We start from the raw sequence: 16,740 nt of genomic DNA on the forward strand, positions 1-16,740 counted from the left end.
GAACTTCCCACTGACATCAGGAAAATATTAATATTTAAAACTATTGTATGCCTTTATCTCCCGCTGATAATGGTTTTCCTTAAAAGAGCTGTAATAGACATTTTGAACAGATGGTAACTGGTTTGCTCTATCCTGCATCTCTTCACAACTGCCACAGAGCTTTAACATTCATTAATCTTCCATAGACTTCCAGTAGCACAGCAACTAAATTACACACATCCACATTCTGAGGCCAGCACTGCTGTCAAGCTTAAAATTAAACTGAAGTATGTTGTGCCAAGTCTTTTAACCAAACTCTACAGTTAGAAAAATAAACATTTAGCTTGGAGCCTGACCCATGAATGTTCACTCCTAAAAGAGGGAGCACTAGCTGGTCATTACATCTAGGGCATTCTCTATAAAGAGAGAATAAAACCAGAAAACATCTGGTTTGAATTCACCTTGACTCATTAAGGTTTAAGGAGAGAGCCATTTCCTCCACATTTGATGCGACAAGGGGAAAAAAATACATATACTCACATCACCTCCTATGAACCATGCATTTGTAATGAGATCTCTACACAGCAGGTGATAACTAAATAAAATTGCAATCCATTTTCTTGGATTAGACATTAGGCCACAAATGCTAAAATATCCCTGTTTCTTGGAGAACAAACACATGCATCAAATAACTAAACTTACATGCTTTGTTTTCATAATTTTGCTCTCCATCACTTTAGAAAATCAATATTGGCCCATACAGGGAATACAGAGTGAATGTTCATCACAATACTGCACAGTTTTGAATGGTTGGCTTTGCTGTTTCCCCCTTCTCCTTCCTCTGTCACTATTGGCTGGTGCATACCCAGAAGATACTGTAAAATGACAAACTCAACAATATGAGCAGCAGCAATTTGGAAGCCTAAGTTATCATCTCTCTTTTAAGGCAGTGTAGAGATACATATTACATGTGTGAATAGATGTTCCCAAAATCCAGAATTGAAACTTTACAGTGACTGGTAGAACAAAGCTACACTGTAAACAATTACATTTTTCCTTCAGTCTTCCTCTTCTTTTCTTTATTTCCTTTGTTTTTTTCCATGGGAAAAAACCTAAAGATTACATTTTTACTTCACAAAGTTTTATTGACTAATCTAATTCTTATCTTTCAAATGCAAATTTGAGGTTTTAATTTAGAACTACTACTATCTTTTAATTGCATCAGTTTTAGTGGAGAATTAGTATTAGTGTGCAATCTCTACAATCTATATAATTATGGAGATTTCTGCGGTGGGAGTCATAGAGCAGTAGATATTATATATCTGAATTTCTCAGTTTACCTTAATGTATTTTCGCTGCAAAATACCTCCAGGTACAGTTATGCAAACCACCATGTTAAAAGAGAAGACTTCTTGAAATTTATCTACACGCTCTGAAAAAAATTTATATATCTATGCTAATATTATTCTGTTTAAATCTGACTATTTTTCTATTTACTCTGGAGTTTCTACAGGTATTTCAATATTCTGAATCTCATGTGAATGCAAAGTAAAGAAATTAAGTCAGTTAATTAAACTACTCACATCTTCTCAATTTACTACACAGTGCTGCATACAAACAAACTTCCTTCCAGTAAGTAAAGTTATTTGAAATTTACACCACAAAAGTTATTTGTCACTAAAAAGATATAGAGTCCTCTCTAGACTTTTTCTATTCCTACATATATATTTCTCACATTTTATTCTTTGGTTATTGGTCTTGAAACAAAAAACACAAATTAAGTGTGAGACCAGCCTATGAACTCTTCCTGAACATGAGATAGTCTTTAAGTTTGCAGAGAAAATGAATCCATGTTCAAAGATTCATGATCTGGATAATTCATCAGGATGAATGGCAGACTTGGAAGATCTATAACCATTTAAATTGTGATCCTGGAATTAACTATGCCTCTTGGATTACCTACCAACACACTGGCTAAATATCCTTTATTTTTCCACTGTACGTAAAGATAAGGAAAGATATATATTAAGATGTCCTATAAGGTACATGGTCATTGTCATTCTATTTATGAATATTTCTTGTGATATCACACATAATACAATTTTTTAATTTCAGTTTAGTTTGTTACAGTATCTATTGGTGGAAAATGAAAAGTAGGTTGGACATAACAGTTAACATTTGTGGCTCTCTTCTCATAGATTTTCCTGGGATGTGAAAAAGAGGTACCTTGTGAGAAATAAGTATTATACATCTATGCAGCAGGAAATCCAAAGTAAGACTACTGAATCTTTACCAACTCTAATGCTTTTTCAAGCCTTTAAAATAAAAGCTCAGATTTCCATTGACAGAAATTATTTGGTATTTTGATCACCATTTGAAGCTGTGGTTTTATACTCCTGGGATCATTCTTTAGCATTTGTCATTAGTTACACATCCATATGAACAAAATTACACCCTCCAAATCCAGAAGTTCCATTCATATTGTCTTTTGGGAATTGTCCCTTTCTCAAACTGTCATTGGCAGCTATTTGTGAATGCTTTGTGCAACAAAGCAAAAAACACACAAGGCAGTATTGTATAGACAACTGCATCCCAGTGTCCAGAATAAGTTCTCTGGCTTTGTTTAGTTTATTAAGATAGATGTAGGCCAAGAGACTTCAGATTAGAAAGTAGACAGATTGCTGTCCAGTGCTACTGTTGCATAGGGAAAGGTAAACTTTTGCTCTTTAGTGAGTGAGCTTTGAGTGGGATTTGTATTTAGTAAGGGTCAATAAAACTCTTCACTATCTGAAGTAGATATGAAAATTATGTGTAATACAGGTAGTCTGCTTTGCCAAAGTAAATGCATTACTACAGGCACTAAGAACTGCAAAAGATACCAAATTGCTAGTCTTTTATTGATTTACTGATATAACACAGTAAATATATAGGCACTTTAGAGACATAACCCAGACTTGAAAAGCATGAACTCTAAGACAATAGAGATAACAACATTATGAAAATGTTAAGAACTGGATAAAGGGTGAGAGAGAGAATATTTTCTTACAACGGATTGACAGAGACTGACAAAATAATGATGTAATTACTGCATTTTGCTATTTTGGTACCAATATTAAAGATATTATTTCAACCATATAGAGTAGATTTTCTTCCTTTTTTTTGTCAATCTTTTTTTTTTTTTACAGAAGAAAGTTCAGGAAGAAAAATACTTTATCTTTTAAGTTTCTTTGCATAGTGGGTATGATTATTTTTACAAAAAATAATTGTAATAGTATATATTCTAAAAGCAACTGTGTTCGTCACAGCTTCTTGTCATTAGCTCCAGCTGAAATTTAAACAATTAAAGGTTAATCAAAGACAAAATGTTTTGAAGAGAGATCATAATAAGATAGTGCATTTATCTGTTAATTGTCTGAGGGTAAATTCACAGAAAGCTGCTTTTGTTGGCTTTTGCTATCTGACTAGGGGCAATGAATTTCAGATTGTTTGTTCTGCTGATAATCAAGTTACTCATCAGGCTGTTTAAGGATTAGACATCATTAGATGCTTGATAAATGTATGAGTTTTATTACTAAAGCATTTTTTCTCTGAAAAATATATATCAAATACATACCCTCAGTCTAGCATTAACTTGCTATTCAAGAATCAGTGTGGGATAGAACACTTAATTCCCTTCCAAGTGGATGTACTTTGGGGACCATGCATGAGGAAAGATCTTCAATATTTTCACACAACTATCAGGGCCCTTCAGGATAGTCTAACAGATGTGACGGGAGTGGTGTAAGCTTCCCTAATGTGTTTGGAAACTTCTTACGTCTTGTGTGTTTGCATTCCAGGACATTTAAATGTAAATGATGCCAAGTAACTCAATTCCAACATCGGACGAAAGTTTTTATATGTTATTTCAAATAATAAATTTGCAACTTCTACTAAAATGTTGAGTTTCTTCCCCTTGTTTGTGGTTTGTTTTTTTTTTTAATTCCGTGTTCTCTGACAGCAAAATCCAATAAATTATCTCAAATCATCTCCTGTGATTTCATAGAATCATAGAATCCTAGAATCCTAGAATGTTCTAGTCCCCTGATCATCTTGGTGGCCCTTCACTGGACTCTCTCCAGCACTTCCCTGTCCCTCTTGACCTGAGAAGCCCAGAACTGGACACAGTACTGCAGATGAGGCCTCACCAGGGCAGAGGAGAGGGGGAGAAGAACCTCCCTTGACCTGCTGGCCACACTCTTCTTGATGCATCCCAGAATGCCATTGGCCTTCTTGGCCATGAGGGCACATTGCTGGCTCATATTTAGTTTATTATCAATCAGGACTCCCAGGTCTCTCTCTGCAGAGTTGCTCTTCGGCAGTTCAACCCCCAGCCTGTACTGGTGCATGAGGTTGTTCCTTCCCAGATACAAGACTCAGCACTTGTCCTTGTTGAACCTCACGAAGTTCTTCTCTGTCCAGCTCTCAAGATTGTCAAGATCCCGTTGAATGGCAGCACAGCCTTCCGGGGAATCAGCCAGTCCTCCCAGTTTCGTGTCATCAGCCAACTTGCTGAGGGTATACTCTATCCCCTCATCCAGGTTGTTGATGAAGATGTTGAACAAGACAGGCCCCAGAACCAATTCTTGTGGAACTCCAGTGGCCACAGGCCTCCAACTCGACTCTGTGCCATTGATCACAACCCTCTGGGCTCTGTCATTAAGATAGTTCTTGATCCACCTCACCATCCACTCATCCAAGACACACTGCTTAAGCTTTCTGATGAGGATGTTATGGGAGACAGTGTCAAAAGCCTTGCTGAAGTCAAGGTAGATGACATCCACTGCTCTCTCCTCATCTAGCCAGCCGGTTATGCACTCATAGAAGACTATCAGTTTGATTAAACAGGATTTCCCTTCAGTGAATCCATGTTGACTCCCCCTGATAACCATCTTTTCCTTCATATGTTCAGTGATAACATTCAGGGTTAATTTCTTCACAAAGGATGAATTTCTTCCCAAGGATTTCTTCCCAAAATGTTGAGACTGTAAAGCTTTTGTCCTTTAAAAGTTCAACAAGTGCTCTTGTTGCTCTTAGGAACCCATTTATGTTGTTAATATCATTAAGGATTGGATTGTCTAACTAGTGTAGCTCTAAGGATAATGTTGCATGAGCCAAATGAGAAAGTAATTGGAAGCCAGCGACACATATTTCTTCACCTGAGCTGCAGGAAGAAATCATGTCACTACTTTTAGGCTGTCTTAAATGTAACATAAAATGCTTGCTTTTACCAAGACATTTCACATACATTAGCAATAATCAGGTAGATGACAGAACACTAGTTTTGTCATGCAATAAGTAGTGTCCTTTATGTTGACAGGGTTGCAATGCATGCTTCTTTCTTAAGCTTTTTAGGAGGATGTGGCATGTACTTTCTTTCAAAGTTCCACTTTGTGTGTTGAAGGACCAGAATGTTAACAAGTTTCGTTGTGTTTCTGTAGATTAAAGTGCAAATGGATGAAAAGATATCTCCAGTAACAGTTGAAGTAAAATACCCACTGTTTCCCAAACCCAAGTTTTATCGTCTTCTCTTATTTAGAAAGGAAATATACTAGGCTCTGTGTATTTGCGGCAACCTAAATGGCAATTATAGTGGAGCAAACAAATATTATTAAGCTTTTAAGGGGGAAAAAAGAAACCTCATCCAGTCATGTTTAAAGTAGTTTAGGTTGACAATAAAAAAACAGAATTCCCAGAATTTTCTTCCAGTTCTTGCCAGCATGATGTCATTGACAATGTACTGAATGGAAATCAGACATTCATCCAGAATGTCCTCTGCCTACGTATGGAAGTAATATTTCTGTAATGAATAGAACTCATATACAAGCACTTACAGAATCTATTTCAGTGCCATTATTTTCAAGTTTCTCTTCCCAAGTATAGATCAGTTCCATCACTATTAGACCTCAAAGTAGATTTACTGTTCATTCTTTAAAAATGTACCTCTGTTGTTAATCATCCAACTAACATTTATCTTTAATTTAGACCATTTTAAACAAAGACTTCCAATGTTGAATCACTTCTAGATGTATCAAAATTCTATTGTTTTCTGTGTTGATCCATTTCTTGGAACTTAACAACAACTGACTCAGTGCACTCTAGGACTAATAGATGCAAATAGCTTCTGTTATTCTAGATATATACTATATATTAGTATTATCTTCCAGTCTGTACAGTGTATTGTCAGACTAATAGTTCTTAACAATGTGAGGGTTTTGTGTATGTGGAACATTAATTTCCTTAGCAATGGCAACCTTGTTTGGATAAGCTGAGGTCAAGAAAGAATGTTTATCTTGCCTAGATTTTCTTAGAATCTATTTCTTTCTCACACATTTCAGATGTTAGCTTTAGTTTCTTGTAGAATGACATGGAAAACTGATATAGTCAAACAAGTATTAGAAAGGCCTTCATTATTTTTAAGGAGGAACTGAGCCAGTAATACTGTAGTTGAAAAAAACTAATTCAAGACGTCTACAAAGATTATTAGAACCCTAGAACAAAGGAAAATAGTATGTGGGATATGACAAAAGCTTCTTTTTAGAGAATCATGCAAGATTTGATGCTTCTGGCTGTTAATATGGCAAAACAATCTTCCTGAAAAACAACATCTTTTCTGCTTGCAGGAGGTGAGATGTCTGCAACTGTTTTTTATAAGCATGCAGTTTTTCCTGCAGAGAATGGACCTGTAAAGCAAATATAGTTGTTGCAATGATTTAGAAGATGCAAATGTGTAAATGTAGCAACATCATTTTGTTTTCTGGACTACAGATATAAATTGAATCTTCCTAGTGAACTACAGAATCCATTTTGCAGCAGGTGACACCTTGAGAATGCATTACATTGAGGAAACTTGGGATCGCTGAGCAACACTACCCTTGCAGAGTGAGATGTTTGCCGGTAGCACATAACGGATGATATTTTCCTCAGAAAATATTATTTTATTGCCTAAATATCAGAATCAAAATCAAATAGTCAAATTTGTGGTTTCAAGGCCTCCACCAATGTATGAAATAACAGGAATGAGAAGACAGTCTCAGAAAACTGCATCTAGAAGTTTTCTGTTTTTCAGAAAGCTACAGTTTTCTTGCACCTCACCAGTTGCATGAGCTTTGGGTGATAAATTCCAGGGATAGATCTCTATGCCTTGTTTCACTTCCAAAAAGTGCCTTATGATAGAGCAGAAAAACAGAGTTCCTTCAGTCAGGGAACTTCACGGTAGAGTTATTGTATAGAAACTCTTTTTTATATTTCTTTAAACTTCTCTTCTTTTGGAGTGCCTTCTGGCTGCATCCTATCCCAGATTTACTGTTGTTTTTCCAGAGCATACAAAGAGAGCAGTCACTCTGACATGTTGCCTTTTAGCTGTGCTTATCCAAGATAATGCTAGCTTGGGTGGTGCAAAACCATATCAGGGAACACATGGGCAATAGTGAAACAACATGGATAATCACCTGCTCAAGCCTGTATCTTGCCTGTTTTCAATTCCTGATATGGCTTCGAAAATTCAGAGGTGAGAGTACTGAATGGTCCCCACCTGGATCATAGAAAATTTCCCGTGGAATTTTGGTTGAAATCAGTCACAAAAGAGTAGCCTCTCCTCAGAAACAAAGTCTGTGTCATCTTTTAATGGCATAAAACAGAAATTGAACTGAATTCAAAGCATGGCCACCAGCTGAAGGAACGTTTGCATTACAGTACAGAGTGTAAGCAATCTGCTGAGGTTCAGAGGTTATAGCTAATTTACAACCACCAAAACTGCAGACCTGACAAATATAATGCCTTCAGCATTATGACCTTCTGTGACAATGGAGAAGCATTTGTATCATGGAGCACTGCAGTGGCCCTCTGGACCTGTGAACACATGATGTGCTAAGTCTAGTATGCAAACTCATTCAGCAGATAAGAGTCAAAGCCGAGGAACCGTGGGGTACCCACAGATAAACCTATTGCATTTCAGCAATACAGGTTACCTAAAATTGCAGTTAGCTAGAAGCTGTTGGATTTAAAAACAGTTGTCATGTCTAATCCTACCAGTTAGGCCACCACACCAAATTTATTAGTCTTTGACTTCCACTGCAGAGACCTTTCCCACATTTTAGACTGTGTTAAACATTAAAATAATTTTCTAATATATAAAATATGTTGATTAACATGTACTATACATTATTCACCATAAGTGTTGTCAGTATACAAATTACAGAAGTTTTACCATCTTCAGAGATTAAGAAGCTACTCTTGAAACACTAGAGTTTTAGAGTAACTGCTGATTAGCTAGATATTCAATGTATGATAAGGGCATAAGACAGTAACATCAAGCATTCCCCATTAGAAGCATTAACCTGCCTATGTATTGTCACTTGGAAGTGTGAAAATGGTATCTCTGTGGTGTAAAAATTAATGCAACATCTGCTATATTAATAGCAGATGCTGTTCATTTGTATAGATGTTCTTGCTACCAAGCACTCAGATGGATACACATTTGACACACATTCACACAAATAAAAAGCTAATCCCATACTACTACCTACAGTTTATTTAGCATTTAAACATTATCCTCAAGGTCCCTTATGGGCAGATTTCAAAATATGCTTGACAATAACACATAAAAACAAGGAGTTTCAAGGAAGTTCAAGAAAGTTAAATGATTTTACAAGCTTGACTTTAAAAGGCAATAATAATTACTGCCTTCTGTCCTTTTAAAAGAAAGAATAAACCAGCAAAAAGAAGGAATCAAAGAAAAAGAGGTTTACGGGATGTCAAAAATGAATTGCACAAATAAACAAAAAGCAAGGAGATTTTCTGAGCGGATAAACATACATGAACAAGAGGCTAATTGCAAGCAACACTGCTGTAAAGTCAGCTTAATTGCTACAGAGGGAAGAAAATCTTAAAAGACAGACAAAGAAGCTCATGCAGAACACAATGTAGGAGCTAAATGATCATGATTATTGTCATCAAGGAATTTTTTGAACAGGATACAATAACAGAAAATATTGCAGGCAAGTCACAAACTGTTCGAGTCCTGTCAAACCTTTAAGCTAAATATAAACATAACTTAGAAAAGAGATACACATAAGCCTGAGTGTATTTATATAAAGTGCAACAGTAGTGAAACAAAAATTAAGTCATCTAGAAAATCTGAGTAAAGATGCTGAAGGTAATAATTTTTTACAAGGACAAAACTAGAGTCTTTTCTTCTGTTTTGAAATATTCTTGCTAATGAAAAATAAGAACATAATAAGGACTGGAATTTTTTATGGTTATGATAAGAGAACATCTATTATTTTGAAATAGAAAGATATAGCCAGAAAGCGTTTTGATATGGCATACATAACACTGACCTCATCTTCTTTCAAACTTCATAACTGTCATCAGATAAAAACAGTTCCCTGAATGTTGCTAACTCAGCATGGTACTATTGGCCACCTTATTAGTATAGCACGTTTTAAAACATTGCAAAAGAAATGTGGGATTTCAGAAGTACTCCAAGGTGGATTAACTCTACTGATCTTGACACCGTGATAAACTCTCAGTGCATTTAGTGCAGAATGCTGACAGTGGATTCTTCTTCTCTGTCTGTATCCATCAAAGTATTAGGTGTCAATTCTAAGCAAGCTACATGGGAACCTTCTATAATAAAAGTAAACGAAGAATGTCCTTCAGAAGGCAAATTATCCTCTCTGAAGGTGGATATCTAAAAGAAATTCTAGAGGTGGTCCCTTCAGGAACCAAAATAGAGACCAAGACAACCAGATTAGGCAAGATATCTACATGATTTTATACAGAAGCCTTGAGCAAGATTATTTTCATGGTGCCTGCATCTGGAAAATCTCTCATTGTCATGTTTTACCAGTGCTAGCAGGGTGATGCACACTGAAAGACTCAGAATTTCATTTGTTCCCAAGCATTTGGAAGTGCTTACAGAATATAAGATTCTATCTTTTATCAGAAATGTTGTGTAGGGGGATCTAACAGAAAACCAGCATTGCACATTTTGTGTATTAGAAAGTCTTACCATCAAGAAATAGTCATAGCAAAAAAAAAATTATATTGCTACAAAATGTTTCTTCAGATAAAGAGATGTGCTGAAAATCACCAGGGAAAGCATAAAACAGAAAAGATTTTGATGTTAATTCTTTCATTTTCGCTCACATTCACTCATTCCAAACTGATCTCTTTAGTTTTAGCATTCATATTTTCCCTGATGATCTCTGTGTTTCAAACCGTTGTCTATGTTGTCAGAGTTAAAACCAGTTTGATCAAGTCCCGAGACAGCAGGAAGCTGGAAGGCATGGCTAGGAAAATAAAGGCTACATATGTGGAGTTTAACACATCCTTTTTGAAGTTTAACACATTAACCTTTTTGGTCTGCAAATCAAGCTTGGAACTTTACAATAGTCTTTAGTTTTTCATTAGGTTGTGATCTTTTCCAAATTTCTAAACATAAAGTTAGAAACAGTCACGGATGGCACTTCTAAGAGGAATTTCTGCTTCTGTCTCACCTGAAAATGACAATATAGATTAATCTGTTTCTTAGGAGATTTGGACAGCAACTTCTGTCACCCATCTTCTTTCTTTTTTTTTTTTACTCTTTTATAAAGCTTTTAGTTTTGAAAGATGGCTTTATATATTAGTCCAGCTGGATTCTGTGCAAACATTTGCATGGTATATAACTGCTGTTCGGAAATCTGTTTTCTAACAACTGAGAAACATCTGTAGATTACATCCTAGTTAATGCAGAAGATCTTTGTTCATTTCTTTGTTTCTGCTTATTTATACTATCTCTCTTTTTATTAGTCTCCCTGCTGTCTAACAAACTTCAGTTGATATAACACACTGCTGTGAAAAATCTAGCCTGCATTAGTCAGATCAAACATACACAGTATCTTCAGTTTTCACTTGCTTAAGGTTATATTCTCGCTGCACGTTGCACACATAATTTCCACAAATGTTAATAGGCTTTAAGACTGTGTACTGAGGGCAAACTTGAGCTCTTATATTAGCTGCTGGTTAGATTCCATCATGGTTCATAAAACACTAACTGGTAAAATGTAATTGTTAGAACAAGGTCCATAACACAAAATAATTTAAGAGAATAAAAACTTTTTCAATCCTGCTTAAAATAGAAATGTGTATGTACGGTTATGTGAAAAGTATTCTGGGGCAATTATATTTAAATGCATGTATTAGTAATTAGTCGATCCTGCGTGGATTTGCTGCTATAATACATATTGTGGACTGATGAAGCAAAGCTGTTATCAAAAGGAAAAGGAACATAGGCTTTTATAAGGTCAGCAATTTTTCAGCGAACTGGCAGAGTAAGGATTACAGCTTCAGACATCTTGGTACGTATTTAAATATCTAGAACTTTGAACATTTGTTGGTGTTTCTGAGGATAAAATAAATCATTTAGAAAAAGAAAAAGAAAAACGGCCTCTTTATTACATGTATTTACTTCCCCTTTGAAGTTCGTGTCAGATTTGCTCATTTAAAAGAAAATAATTCCACTACAGTCATTACAGTAATTCAGGTTCAAACAGCTGATGAAACCAAGCTATATTCTGTCTCCTTTGAAGATCTTCAGTTAGTTTTCTCACATACATTTTGAATAAATCTTCTAAAACACAATGCCATGGGAAAAAAATGATAGACTGGTAGGGAGTAAACCATGGTAGCAGAGATATTAGAAATGAGAAAATAAAATCTTTTTCAAGAAGGTCATGTAATCTCTCCCTCACTACAGCAGATTTTTTTCCATAAAGCTTTTTTCAAATCCAGTTTAAAAAGAAAGAACAAGTGGCATTTCCATCACTTCCCCTGGGAGGCAATTTCATACTTAATGTATTCTCAGTGTATATAAGGTAGGGAGGGACACCCACATCTCCCACTTTGTTGAAAAGTGCTCTAATCATCTAGGAGAGAGGGCAGGTGGGAGGGAAGGAAATGTATTCCACCCCTCTTGTTGAAGCTGTGTCACTATGCAGAAAAGATTTCAAGATATCATAGGATGGGGGAGGGATAGGGAAAAGAAGAGAAAGAGCTGTCTTCTAGTTAGCACATTGAGTTTGGTATAGGGAATTCTAAGTTATTTTTATGAGTTTTACAATAGAGATTTATTTTATCGACTGGTCAAGATGACATAATAAACATTTCAAATTAATTTATCCATAGTTCTTGTTTTTATCAAGTCATACATAAAAAAAACCCAAGCTTTTCTGGACAATCTCTTGGTGTTATAAACAAAACCTTGTGCAGCTTCCCGGTTAGAGCACTCCTGTGGAGTCCTTCTTATTATTACACACTTAAAGGCCAAAAATATTATGTTAGTAGGAAAATGAAATCATATTAATAAATCTTATTTTATTTATAAAGTCATTCTTGGCTTTGACATTTCAGTATCCTCCTTCCTGTAATACTGAAATTCAAAGCCCAACAAGGCTTAAGCAGATTATGTATTTAAAATGACGCTGTGTTTGAGCTTCATACTGCATCAGTGTTAACATTCCAAGAATAGTAGCTCAGTTTTGGTAAAGCTGTAGTCCTCATGATAAGCAAATACAGTCATTGTTTTGACTCCATCTGTAAGGAAGCAGGGATAGGACAGGGTTAACTTTAGTATGTGTAATAAAACCCCATGAATACATGGAAGGGTTCAGATTCTGTCTAAAAAATGAACTTTGTGTTCCAATCTGTAAAGGCTGAGTAGTGGTCTAATTCAAGCTGTAACTCTACAATAAAACTAAACTGGCATGCTTTTTGTTTCTTTTCATATTCAGATTTTGGAGCAAGATATTTTTACCGAATGCTTCATCACAGGAGGATTTCTGGGTTTTGTCAATGAAAGCACCTCTGTGCCTAGTGAAATACTTTTGTAGTGGGAAAGTGCAGGAGGAAGTAATTAGAGGAAGGGATCTATACGAAAGTCAAAAGATGAAAGTGTTGTGACACTTAAGCAAGCTCAGATAAAATCCTTGAGAAAATTCAGTTTTAGCTCCTGTGATACATAGACTAAAGTTGACTATGATTCTCATGCAGTCAAAGTGATGAATCTTTGGCTTCAAACTCTACCTCTACACTTTGTTCTTCTCCATCTGTTTAATCCAGTGTCACTCTTATCAGCTTCCTATCTTTCCTTCATATAATTTCCCTCCAACAATTATAGAATGAATGAATATACTCCAATTACAATGAGCATCTACTACCCATTTTCTGTACTACTGTCTTTGTTTTGTGCTGAGCCATCTGCTGTCCTTAGAATTCAAGTCCTTTGGAGCAACACATTAGTCATTGATCACTGACTTCTGAGCAAAATTTACACTTAGAACATAACAAGTATAACTACATTTAGAGTTTGTAGAAGTTAGAACAAAACAATAAAGAAGTTAATGTAATACCTATGGAAGTTATGGTGTGCATGGTTATCTGCGCTATCACATGGAATTTGAATAAATCTTCCACATATTCTCTTCAATTTCTATACTACAAAGTACTTCAACACACAATATTTCATAAGACAAATGCTCTTATTGATTCTGGAAGTCACATTCCTCCAAGTGGTAGAAAGATGCTGTGCACCACTTTCTTTTCCTTCCATTCCAACCACTCACAGTTGCAAAACATATCAGACTTAGGCTATTTGCTGCCTACTGTGCATAAACTCAAAATAGTCAACACAATTTTTTGTTGTCTCCCAGACAGTGAAGCAGGATTTCCAGGAGTAAACTCATTTGTCTGAGTGCTCATTTCACTTTCTCCAGAAACATATCAAGATTAAGTAGGAAATCATTGTATCTTTATGTGCTTTTACAAAGAATGAACATAGACTTGCAATGAAAATAAAATTCCAAATTGATATTCACAATGCAATGCCTGTCAATACAAAAGCAACTCAATCTTTATACACTCAGGAAAAACAGAATAGCAAATTGGAATAGTAAAGTAGGCAGCATAATCTAACACACCACCACCCTCAAAAAGTGTACTTTGATCTTGATCAAAGGTAGAGAAACTGGATGGGTACCTATCTTCACATTATCTATAGTGTTTCTCCTGTAGTATCAGATAGCAACCGCTGTCTTCACAGTGATATGTAGCAATTATTCACACTGAAGTCAATAAAATTACTTATGTGAGTACACCACCAATGACAGAAAGAGATTCTCAATCTGACGTATAGTGAATAACTTCTAACACTGTCCAGTAGTTAACAAGGTAAACTCTTTGTAAGACTACCTGAGTCAAGTTCCAAAGTACCTCATTATCACAGTAAAAGGTAGTTCAAGCAAAATGTACAGGTTTTTAAAGAAACAGCCACCTCAGAAAAATAACCAAACCAAAACAACACAAAACTAAAAAACAAGTGAAAAGCAGAAGTCCTTGGATGTAGGTGAGGGTTATGACTGTGACATGCTCTGTGAAAAAGAGGGGAGAAGAAAAAGATCCAATAAGATTAGATTAAAACTGTCAGATATGAAGTGCATGAGGTATATAGTTCATGCAAAACATACACATTGCCCATTATTTGCTCCAGTTAACAATTGTCAAAATCCTAAAATGAAACCCTGTAATTTCTCACTAACCTTCTTCATATGATTTAAACAACATTTAGGCTTAACAGATTTGTTCAGTAAACACATCTGAAAATGACCATAGTCTTAAAAAAATTTTAATCCTTCCACTAACAATCAACTGTAAATACCTTCCACAAGTACTGTTCTAGTTCCTCCCACAATCTTTTCATCAGAAAATTGAACAATATACTAGAAATTCAAATAGAATTAATCTACGGAAAAAAATGTGTTCAACAGATAAGTCTCAAGGAACTGTAGGTGTATGCTCTCTTCCTTGCACAAGTCATCTTCAGCACAGAGGACTTTTCTTCCTGAATGAATATTATATAAATTTATGTTCCAACATATTTGTAAAAAACAATAACATGACATCTCTTTTTTCTAAAGTAGACAGTAACAGGACAAGGGGTAATGGGATGAAACTGGAACACAAAAAGCTCCACTTAAACATAAGAAAAAACTATTTCACTGTGAGGGTGACGGAGCAGTGGCACAGGCTGCCCAGAGGGGTTGTGGAGTCTCCTTCCTTGGAGGTTTTCAAGACCTGCCTGGACATGTTCCTGTGAGACCTTATCTAGGTGAATCTGCCTCTGTAGGGGGGTTGGACTAGATGATCTCTAAAGGTCCCTTCCAACCATTCTATGATTCTATGATTCTATTACAGCAGTTTTCAGGTTTCACTGGACATGTCACAGCAGTGATATATAGAAAGGTTTTCCAAATAATTCTAAGCAGTTACAATTCTTCCTTTGCCTAGGACATGAAGATCTGTACAGAGCTATAGAATCACTGAATCAGAGTGGTAGGGGTTGGAAGGGAACAACCTCCACCAAAGCAGGTTCACCTAGATCAGGTCACACAGGAACACGTCCAGGTGGGTTTTGAAGACCTTCAAGGAAAGAGACTCCACAACAGCAGTCGATGTCAGGGCTCCCTCATCCTCACAGTAAAACAGTTTTTTCTTATGTTGAAATGGAAATTTTTGTGTTCCAGCTTCTTTACATTACACCTTCATGCTTAATATTGCCTTAAAATGCTGAGTTCCTCACTCATGCCATTTCATTGCAGATAAGAGTCGTATTTAATTTCTGTCTTAGATTTCTCTTCTCTTGTGGTCAAACAAAACTCAGAACTCATAATAATGTCTGCCAATGTTATGCAGGTATAGAAATTTTTTAATGCAGTTCAACCAATAGGGTCAAATGTCATTAAACAAGTTAAAATCTTTGTGTTGCAAAAGATGTAAAAGCAACAGGTATTTAAGGAATGCTCCACCTGGAAGTGATTTTAGTTTGGTTTGGTTTGATTTATGTATTGTTCATATAAGAGTCTTGTCCTTGCACAGTGATAGTTTAGGATGTAAAATAAAAAAAGGTAACAAAGATTGATTTCCAAATTTTATGATAAAATAGAACACATACCAACTGTAAGCACAATTTTGGGGTGGGGTGAGGCAGGAGGACTTGGAAACGTTATACAAAGTCCTAGCTGTTTATGAAGACTCAGGTTTGGAATATCTGTTGGAGTTGAGTTTTGATGTATTCACCTTTCCTTGTGTCCAAACAGACCATAAAAGGACAACATAAAAGAGATCTTGATCTTGCAAGACTGAGAAGTGCTTTCAATAGTGTAACAGTATCAGATAGTACAAGCTGAAGATGTTTTCAGGTGTTTGCTTCAATGCTGCTGAAGATTTATTCACAAAGCCTTGAATGCCTTCTGTGTCAAGATAGTAAAAACAAGAACCTATGTATGTTTATTTACAGACTCTTAGTTAGGGGCTGTAGGTTGCTCCTTGGATTTTACTACACACTTGAGTTCTCTATTATCTTAGGAAACATACCTGTACTCCTCACAGGTGTATGCATTATTTGCAAATACACAATAGCTTTTGGATCCTTCTCAAGTCTACTAAAGTTTGCGGTAGCCCATTCCACTGCGTATAGTTTTCTAGTTTCATTGGAAGACATTGTTCAGTGTATATATAGTATACATCATAGGTGAAATCTCTCAGGAAAATTGCTTAATCTGCAGAAATTTGCCCTAGTACTATAGTTTGGTTTGGTTTTTTCTTTTTAGTTCAGCCTCCAAATTAGTAAAGTGCTTACATAACATTCATTTATATTAAGCCTATTTTTTAAATGATTTCTTGAAC

Source organism: Colius striatus, chromosome 1, assembly GCF_028858725.1.
Source record: "Colius striatus isolate bColStr4 chromosome 1, bColStr4.1.hap1, whole genome shotgun sequence".
Classification (NCBI taxonomy): Eukaryota; Metazoa; Chordata; class Aves; order Coliiformes; family Coliidae; genus Colius; species Colius striatus.